Source organism: Zingiber officinale, chromosome 2B, assembly GCF_018446385.1.
Source record: "Zingiber officinale cultivar Zhangliang chromosome 2B, Zo_v1.1, whole genome shotgun sequence".
Lineage (NCBI taxonomy): Eukaryota > Viridiplantae > Streptophyta > Magnoliopsida > Zingiberales > Zingiberaceae > Zingiber > Zingiber officinale.
The window spans coordinates 138,857,910-138,868,213 of record NC_055989.1 but is presented as its reverse complement, the minus strand read 5'-3'; positions in this window follow the sequence as shown (position 1 = coordinate 138,868,213).

Here is a 10,304-nt window from a genome sequence, read left to right as displayed (position 1 = left end):
GTTGTTTGGTCACGAGATCCCTGCTCACTTATACCTCTCACTAGGGCGAGAGTCTAGAAGTCGACCAAGATGTCGTTTGGTCATGAGAGCCATGCTCACTTATAACTCGCACTGGAGTGAGAGTCTGGAGCCCAACCAGGAGGTTGTTTGGTCATGAGAGCCCTGCTCACTTATAGCTGCACTAGGGCGAGATTTTGGAACCCCGACCGAGAGGTCGTTGGTCGCGAGAGCATTGCTCGCTTATAACTCACACTGGGGTGAGAGTCTTGAAATCCGATAGAGAGGCTATTGGTCGCGAGAGCCCTGCTTGCTTATAACTCGCACTGGGGCGAGAGTCTGGAAACCTGACTGAGAGGTCGTTTGTCGCGAGAGCCCTTCTTGCTTATAACTCGCACTGGGCAAGAGTTTAAAAACCCGACTAAGAGGTCGTTGGTCGTGAGAGCCTGCTCGCTTATAACTCACACTGAGACGAGAGTCTGAAAACTCGACCAAGATGTCGTTGGTTGCGAAAATCCTGCTCGCTTATAACTCGCAGTGAGGCGAGAGTCTGGAAATCAGATTGAGAGGTCGTTGGTCGCGAGAGCTCTACTCGCTTATAACTCGCATAGGGGCGAGAGTATGGAAACTCAACCTAGAGGTTATTGGTCGCAAGATCCTTACTTGCTTATAACTTACATTAGGGTGAGAGTCTGGAAACCCGACCTAGAGGTCGTTGGTTGCGAGAGCTCTACTCACTTATAACTCGTACTAGGGCGAGAGTCTGGAAATCTGATCGAGAGGTCGTTGGTCGCGAGAGCCTTGCTCGCTTATAACTCGCACTAGGGCAAGAGTCTTGAAATCTGACTGAGAGGCTATGGTCACGAGAGCCCTGCTCGCTTATAACTTACATTGGGATGAGAGTCTGGAAACCTGACCGAGAGGTCGTTGGTCACGAGAGTCTTGCTTGCTTATAACTCGCATTGGGGCGAGAGTCTAGAAACCCGACTGAGAGGTCGTTGGTCGCGAGAGCCCTGCTCGCATATAACTCGTACGGGGGCGAGAGTCTGGAAATCCAACGGAGAGATCGTTGGTCGCGAGAGCCCTGCTCGCTTATAACTTGCATAGAGGTGAGAGTCTAGGACCCGACCGAGAGGTCATTGGACACGAGTGCCCTGCTCACTTATAACTCACATTGGGACGAGAGTTTGGAAGGCATGTGAGCCAAGTAGAGTGATGAGCAAGGCACACACCCATAGAGCAACAAATGAGGCTAGTGACCAAGTGAGAAGGCGTGGATCGATCGAGCGACGAGCAGAGAGCGGAGTGGTGAGTTGAGTAGCGAACGAAAGCCAAGCAAGCAACCGAGTGAATGTTGAAGTGATGATCTATTGAATTCTGAATGATTCAAAGCGAATAACCAAGTAGTGCTGAGCGAAAAATGTTAACTGGGTGATCCAAAATGTCGATCAGGCGACGAAGAAACTACCAAGTAGGCGACCAAAATATGCCGACCAAGCAACCAAAAAAATGTCGGCTAAGAAACCAAGAGACTGTCGAACAGACGATCGAAAAATACGGACTGATCCACTGAGAGAATGTTGTGCGGGTAGCTGAGTAGTGCACCGCTAGTGATCGAGTGATGCCGAGCGAATGGGGTTGAGCGAAGGGTGCTGTGCGAACGGGCAGGCAATGCCGATCGAGCGGCCGAGCAAACGGACAGACAATGTGAAGGGGAGGTTAAGCAAATGACTGGGCTGGTATCGAGAGGGCGACCTAAAAATGTCGATCGGGCGACCGAGAGGATGCCGAGCAGGCCACCAAAATATGCAGACTGGATGACCATAAAATGTCGACCGGACGACTGAAAAATGTCGACCGGGCCATCAAAAAATGTTTATCAGGTGACCGCGAGAATGACGAACGGGCGAGGATCCCATGAGCCAAGCGAGAGCGGATCGTAAGAGATCGGATGACACTAAGCCCACATGATACTCTGGTCCAAGACTAGCGATAACACTCTGATCCGAGACTGGTGGCGATACTCTGATTTGACACTAGTGGAGATGGCAAAGAACTTTCCGGTGTCCTCCATCTTCACATTCCGGAACGGGCTGAGAAGGTCCCCTCGGGACGGTCTAGTGGCTAGCGTATGAGGTGTTGCCACTATGAGATCTCGAGTTCAAATCTCAGCAAAACCGCGGTAAATACCTCCCTTATGTGCTAGTCGATATTTCAAAGGCTAGTAGCCGCCCGTGATTTACCTCCTCCGTGTTGGCCTTGGGACAGGTTGGCGGAGGCGCTGGGAGAGAGAGTATTCAACTTTTGTCACTCTGGAATAGGTTGAGAAGAGATTCCTACAGGCGACGCTAAATTTGATCCTTTCCGGAAGTTGAGTTAGATGAATCGTTGGGATGATGATGTGGCTGAAATGTTGACTGAATTGCTATAGCCCGGAGGGGGGAACATGATGAGCTATCTTTTGTGTTGACCAAGTTGTCAGAAGTCCTCTGGTCAATGCTACCTGTAGACAGCGACTGGGCTACCCTGATCCCTGGTACCTCAATGTTCGAGGCAAGTCTTTAAAATATATAAGCAGCTGAATGAATAGTAGAATAATGAAGTGAGTGGAGAATAAGTATGAAAAATGTACCCTGGCACAAGGACACCCTCTAGTAGACTAGTGAGCTGGTCGTGATACTGATCGAGTCGTCATGACCAAGAAGATTAGACGAACATGAGCCGGATGAGGAGATGGATCTAATGGAACTGAGTTGGACGCAAAATGGATCCGGAGGGTGGCACCCAAACCGGGATATAGTAGTGACATGCAGGTTGGGATATGATAGCGACACGTAAGTCGGGATATGGTAGTGGCACGCAAGTCGAGATATAAGTAGACCGGGATATGACAGCGGCACGTAGACGGAGATATGACAATAGCACGTAGGACGACTACAATATCAGAACAAGTCAAGAGGGTAAGGCCATGGTGTCCTAGAGGTCGGATCGACACCGAGATTATACAACAGCATGGATTAAAGGTCAGATCCACGTTGGAAGCATATGGCAGTGCAGATCGGAGATGGTGAATGTTGGTTGGTCGGATCAAAAGGCAGGGGCACCGAAAGGTCGGATCCAACGACGGGCGCCGAGGGAGTGACGTCGATGGCCGGGGGTTTCTTGCCAAGGGTTATGGAGCAGCATTGGTGAACGACACTATGTTCCCGCGTGAGGGACAGGAGGAGATCGCCAAGGAGGGAGAGGCACTAGACTATGTGGTCGACAGGCAAAGGGCTGGTCGGCGGTGAGGACTGCGAGATGAAGGAGTTTGTTGCGATAACACCGTGCCGACGATGGCTAGCTATGGGCAGATGAGAGAAGGCTATCAACAGGCAACTATCGATGCTGGAAGGGGGAGAGAGACGCAGCTCGTCTGCATGCGCCCGTGCGACGAAAAGAAAAGAAGCAGAGAGAAGGAGGAGGCAGCACTCCTAGCGTGCATCCAAGTTAGCGGTGTCGGGAGGAAGTTTCCTGGGTGGAGATGGCGACGGGAGGAAGAAAAGGATAGGAGTGGCAGCCGACATTGACGAGGAGAGGAGTGTGAGAGGGAGGAAGTAGTCGACACCCTCGGTGGCTGAGAAAAACCATGAAGAGAAGCCCCCCTTTGAGCAATGCCTCCTTTCTTCTCTTAAACCCTAAACAGATTTGATCGAAATACCTCTCTTCTTCTCCCTAATTCCTCTGGGATCCTTAAGATACATCCCCATCAGGTATAATTCTCTAGCTGCTATAACTCTTAATATGAGTTATGCTGGGTAGTAGCTTAGCCCTATTACCCGACCAATTATTTTTAAGGGTTTTAGATATTTTTTTTTCTGTCTTGGTATATCTCTCCATGGAGCAAACGAATCTCAATCTATGGTATATCAGTTCTTTTCTTTGTCGTCCATCTGGTTGAGATCGCCTCCCGCCGACTCGCCGCATCCGTCGGCACGATCGATTCACGTCGCCTCTGTGCACGCAACCAACTCGCATACCCCGTGCTCCTATCTTGCATTGCACGTACGGCAAAAGCTGCACACGCGCATCCAAAGCATTGCACGATGTCGGTAGTGCGGGGTCACAACAGGAGAATAGGAGATGTTGTATAATACTCGGTAGCGATGCAGCCAAAAACAGAAGCGAAAAAAAATATTATTATCGCCTTATTTTTTTTTTCTAAAATAAACATTGATCTTGCAGCTTAAAATTGTGAACATTTAATTTGGAGTCGCGCGGAGTTTTCTTAATTTGGACTTTAACCACGTAAAAGTGATAACTTTGTTGCTTCATCTTTTTTCATTCATTATTTATAATTATGTTATTTTCTAATGTGAGTTGTCAATTCGGAGCGGCTCGGAAGTGCTTCGGGAGGAAGATGCCACGCCTTGAGGTGAATGTCATAACCGAAAGGCCTCCCTCCTTGGTTTATGAAGAAAAGGAGGAGGTGCAGATTCATCCCTCCCGACCGGAAGTCACTACATTCATAGCATCTGATCTGGGAGCAAGCCAAAAAGAAGATGTGATCAAATGCCTCCAAGAAAATCGCGACGTCTTCGCTTGGTCAACACATGAGCTGCCTGGAGTATCTCCAAACATCGCCCAACATGAGTTCCACGTCCGACCGGACGCTCGGCCAGTAAAGCAAAGAAAGAGAGATTTCAATGCCGAGCAGAATGCTATAATTCGAGGGGAGGTGGAAAGACTCTTGGAGGCCGGCCACATACGAGAAATACAGTTCCCAAGTTGGCTCGCCAATGTGGTCCTGGTCTCCAAGCCGGGCGGCAAGTGGAGAGTCTGCATCGACTTCCGGGATTTGAACAAAGCGTGCCCGAAGGATTTCTACCCACTGCCCCGGATTGATCAACTAGTGGATTCCACGGCCGGATGCGAGTTCATCTGCATGTTGGACGCATATCAGGGTTATCATCAGGTGCCGCTCGCCAGAGATGATCAAGAAAAGGTCAGATTCATCACCGCCGATGGCACTTACTGTTACAATGTAATGCCGTTCGGATTAAAAAACGCAGGAGCAACTTACCAGCGCATGATGAATAAAGTATTCAAAGAGCAGATCAGACGCAATCTAGAAGTATATGTGGACGACATTCTCATCAAATCCGTCCGAGCGGCCGATCTTTATACGGACATGGAAGAGATATTCCATACGCTGAGAAATATGGAGTGAAGTTGAACCCGCAAAAATGTTTATTTGGAGCCAAAGGCGGACGCTTCCTGGGCTATATTGTAACCGAGCGGGGAATCGAAGCAAATCCAAGTAAAGTGAAAGCGTTGCAAGACATGCTACCTCCGAGAAACTTAAGAGAAGTACAGCGCTTGACCGGTCGGATAACTGCCTTATCAAGATTCATATCCAAGACTGCTGACCGGAGCTTACCATTCTTCAAAATCCTGCGAAAGGCCACTAAATTCCAGTGGGATGAAGAATGCGACCGGGCGTTCGAGGAGTTAAAGGCATATCTCAATTCTCTGCCTATACTTGCCAAGCCGACCAGGGGTGAGCCGCTCTATATCTATCTGTCTTCTACCGAGCACGCTGTGGGCTCGACGCTTGTGAGTTCGAGCGGCGAAGAACGACCAGTGTATTTTTTAAGTCACATTTTAAAGGATACTGAATCTCGATACACCAGACTCGAGAAATTGGCTTTCGCCTTGATCCTCGCCGCTCGGAGGCTTCACCCATACTTCCTGGCGCATACTATCATTGTGAAGACTAATAGTCCGCTCGGAAGAATACTCCTCAATCCAGAAGCGTCCGGACGGCTCATCAAATGGACGACGGAGCTCAGCGAATTCGACATTCAATACCAGCCCCGTTCGGCAATAAAGGCGCAGTCCTTGGCGAATTTTGTCACCGAGGTACAAAGGCCAGAGCCCGAAGCCATGTGGAAGATATTTGTGGACGGATCGTCCACTCGGCTCGGGAGTGGTGTTGGTGTATTATTGCTGTCTCCCCAAGAAGAGAAAATGCATCTATCCGTCCGGCTTGACTATAGAGCTACGAATAATGAGGCAGAGTATGAAGCCCTTATAGCCGGCTTACAGGCCGCCCGGCATGTAGGGGCCGGACGGGTGATGCTGCATTCAGACTCTCAATTGGCCACTCAGCAGCTCACAGGTACCTTTGAGATTAACAACGCTCGGCTCAAACTCTATGCCGAAGCCTTTGAAAAACTCAAGGCTGACTTCCGAGAGGTTATTATCCAAAAGATACCCTGAGTAGAGAATCAAGTGGCCGATGAGTTAGCAAAACTTGCAAGCTCAATAACGCTGGTCGCCATCCAGCAGCCAATTGAACAAGTATCTTTGGTGGCGCACGTCGACCGGATGGAAGGCCTCACGTTTCCGAGCGACTGGAGGACACCCATCACGGAGTTTTTGCCCTCGGGCGCCACACCGTCTGATCGGAATGAAGCCCATCTGTTAAGAAGAAGAGCCGATCGGTTCACACTCATCAGCGATCAACTCTACAAGAAGGCTTTCTCTCGCCCGTTGTTGAAATGCGTGAGCTTGGAAGACTCGGCTTACATCCTCCAAGAAGTACATCAAGGATCATGCGGAGGGCATCCGGGCGGACGATCGCTGGCTAAGAAGATCCTGCTGGCCAGATACTTCTGGCCAACCTTACAGGCAGACGCCGCTCGGACCGTGTCGACGTGCCTTTCTTGCCAAAAGTATCATAACTTCTCCCACCGACCGGCGGAGGAGATGAAGGCATCCACGGTCGCCTGCCCGTTCGATCAGTGGGGAATGGATATTGTTGGCCCATTTCCTATGGCGACCGGGCAGCCGAAATTTTTACTGGTGGCAGTCGATTATTTTTCCAAGTGGGTGGAGGCCGAGCCGCTTGCCAAGATCACCGAGCAGATGGTCAAAAAGTTCATCTGGCAACATATCATCTGTCGGTTCGGCATCCCTCGCCGACTTGTTTCCGACAACGGGCGGCAATTCACAGGGAAGTTGCTCAAAGATTGGTGCAAAAGCTATGACATCGAGCAACACTTCACGTCGGTGGCCTATCCCCAAAGCAACGGTCAAGCCGAAGTAGCCAATCAGGAAATTCTTCGTATCTTGCGCGCTCGGCTCGACCATTTGGGAGGAAGCTGGGTAGATGAAGTGTCAGACGTCCTATGGGCCATCCGAACGACTCCAAAGGAAGGAACGGGCATCACACCTTTCCATCTGGTATACGGCGGCGAAGCGGTGATTCCTGTCGAAGTCGGCGTCGAGTCAGTCCGGATCCAGAATTATGATGAGGGCAACGCCGAGCGGAGGAACATAGAGCTGGATTTGGTTGACGAGGAGCGAGCCAAGGCGTCCGTCCGGCTGATGGCGTACCGGCAACGGATGAAGCAAAACTACAACCGACGCGTCATCCCCAGATCATTCCAGGTCGGTGACCTTGTCTAGAAGAAAGTCAAGCCAGTCGGTGACGTCGGCAAGCTGGAAGCTCTCTGGTCGGGCCCCTTCAAGGTCATCGAAAAGCTCCGCTCGGGAGCCTACTATCTGGAAGATGAAGACGGGCGGCAACTAGAGAGGCCGTGGAGCGCGAACCACCTCCAGCCTTACCGGGCGGGGTGAAAGGTGCGCCAATGTAAATCATCCTGTATACTTTTTTCAGCTGTATACTTAAAATGCAGAAATGAAAAATCGCAAGACTAAAGCAAGTATAAGGCATCGTCAGCAAAAACGAAGGCCCCGTGCCGTTCGGCCGGAGGTAAATTATCCGAGCCAAGCGCTCAAAAACGAAGGCCCCGTGCCGTTCGGCCGGAGGTAATTTATCCAAGCCAAGCGCTCAAAAACGAAGACCCTAGACCGCTCGGACCGGAGGTATATTATACAAGCCAAAGGCTCGATGCTGAAACCCCTGCGCCGTTCGGCCAGGTAGACATCGTCCAAATTAGGCTTAACAGACCGTCGAGCTCCGACGTTAAATATCGAGAGACGAGCCGGCGTCTATAAACCCTCCGAGCGGAAGACCGTCGAGCTCTAACGTTAAATATCGAGAGACGAGCCGACGTCTATAAACCCACCGAGCGGAAGACCGTCGAACTCCGACGTTAAATATCGAGAGACGAGCCGGCGTCTATAAACCCTCCGAGCGGAAGACCGTCGAGCTCCGACGTTAAATATCGAGAGACGAGTGATAAGGCGAAATCTGTCACATCCGCTAATCAAATTGTATAAATGTATTATATTCACTGAACCCCTTAATTTAACAATAACGTTGTACTAACGAGCCCAGGATCGATCCGAGGAACTAACGGTAGAATGTAATTTAGGATTGTCTTTATTTCTTATTTTTGGGGTTTTCGATATAAAAATAGAATTGGGGGAATTTAAGCTTGAATCTAAATCTAACAAATGAAAACAAGCAATTAAGAAACTAATCTAAAGCATAAATGAAATCTACTTGTGTGCCAACAATCAAACCCAAACGCATTGTCACTCTACGTTGTGATTAAATTATTAACACACACTTAAACTAAGATATAAAATAGCAAGACACAATTAAATCTTATCTAAAGCAAGATGTAAACCCTAACTATGTACTTAAACTCTAAACAATTAACCAAGCACAAATTAAACACAATTAAGCTTCAACAAGGTAATGAAATACTAAATTACTTGCATAAAAACATAACAACATAAAAGGAATCTGTTCTAAGCTGTAATAATAATAATAAAACGAAATAAACCCTAACCGATCCAACTCACAATCAATCTCACCAAACTTCACACTCAAGCCGTCACACAAGAGGCCGAAATCGAAACCACCCAATTTCGGACCTCAGTGGAGCATCTCAGTGGCGTATCAGCTCAAGGAGTGCTTAACTACACCGACGGACCACCCCCGGCGAGCTAAGAACAACCCTAAACCCACTCAAGTGCCGAAAATCTGGAAATCTTCCTCTGGATCTGATGGAAGGCTGTGGAACGCGGATGAACGTCGAGTGAAGCTCAGGAACACCGGAAGACCACCTCCGAATGTTGCTGATGGGAATCGGAGCTTGGATTTGGAGGACCACCGCCAAATCGAGATGGAAAAGGAAGATGCCGCGAGCCAAATTCCACCGGAGAGAACACCCTCCGATGACTCCAGAAGATCGGGATGACACCGCCGAGAAGCTTACCACCGAGATTGAAGCTTGAGAGATCGATTGGAGAAGAGAAAGGGGCCAGAATCCAGAGAAATGCCGCGGGGACGAAGCTGCTGTGCGTGGAAGATTCGACGAAGGAAGCTGGGTACTGTAGCTTCTGTTTTGAATCAGATCTGGATCTGAACGGACGGCTAGGATTGATTTGGAGCTAAATCAACGGTGAAAGTTTGTCCAAAATCCGATCTGAAGGTACTGATCTTGATCTAGAGTCTGGATCTACCCTCCCTTAGGTCAGATCGATCAGATCATCACTGGATGGCCCGGATCTGCACAGTATTCAATGAACGGCCCAGATTAATCCGGATGGATCAATGGCTGGATGAACTCAGATCTGGATCAAAACTTCTGGATCTTCATCAATGGCTTAGATCTACTCCCCATTAGGTTGGATCGGCCAGATCTTCAATGGATGGTCCAGAACTGTCCTATTCTTGATGAACGGCCCATAATGCTCCAAAGCTTGATCTTCTTGTTTGAACTCCGATTTGAGCTCAATTTTGGTCCAAATAGATCCAAATATAAGATCCTTTGATGCCTACAAAATAAGAATCAAATATTAGCATCAAATAACACAAAAATATAATAATTTGCAATTAGGTCCAAAATAGATACAATGCACAAAATGTGATATAACCATGATTTTAACCTATGAAATCAACATCAAACTATGCATATAAGAATCAAAATAATGCAATGAAATCATGGTTATCAAATCCCCCACACTTAGTCTTGAACGTCCCGTGAAAGTAAAGGAAACTAAAAATCATATCCATAGAAAATTCTCTAGCAATACCTAAAAGATAGTAAAAAGAATTTAACTAAGACCATCTAAAGATCACAAACAATCATGAATACAATCCAAACAATAATCAGTAGGTATGGTAGTTTCAATCAAATTGAAAAATAAAGCAAGTTGCATCTTACAAGGGATTTACCTATTCTAACTCTCACACTCAAGCATGTGTATAAGTCGAGCTCACTCAATGCAACTCACAATATTTCACTACCATAAGCTTGCTTATTTCCTACTTCTCCACCACTATAAACATAGCATACATGAATCAAAAAGAATTTTATCATCAAAAATTGAAATGGATCAAAAGA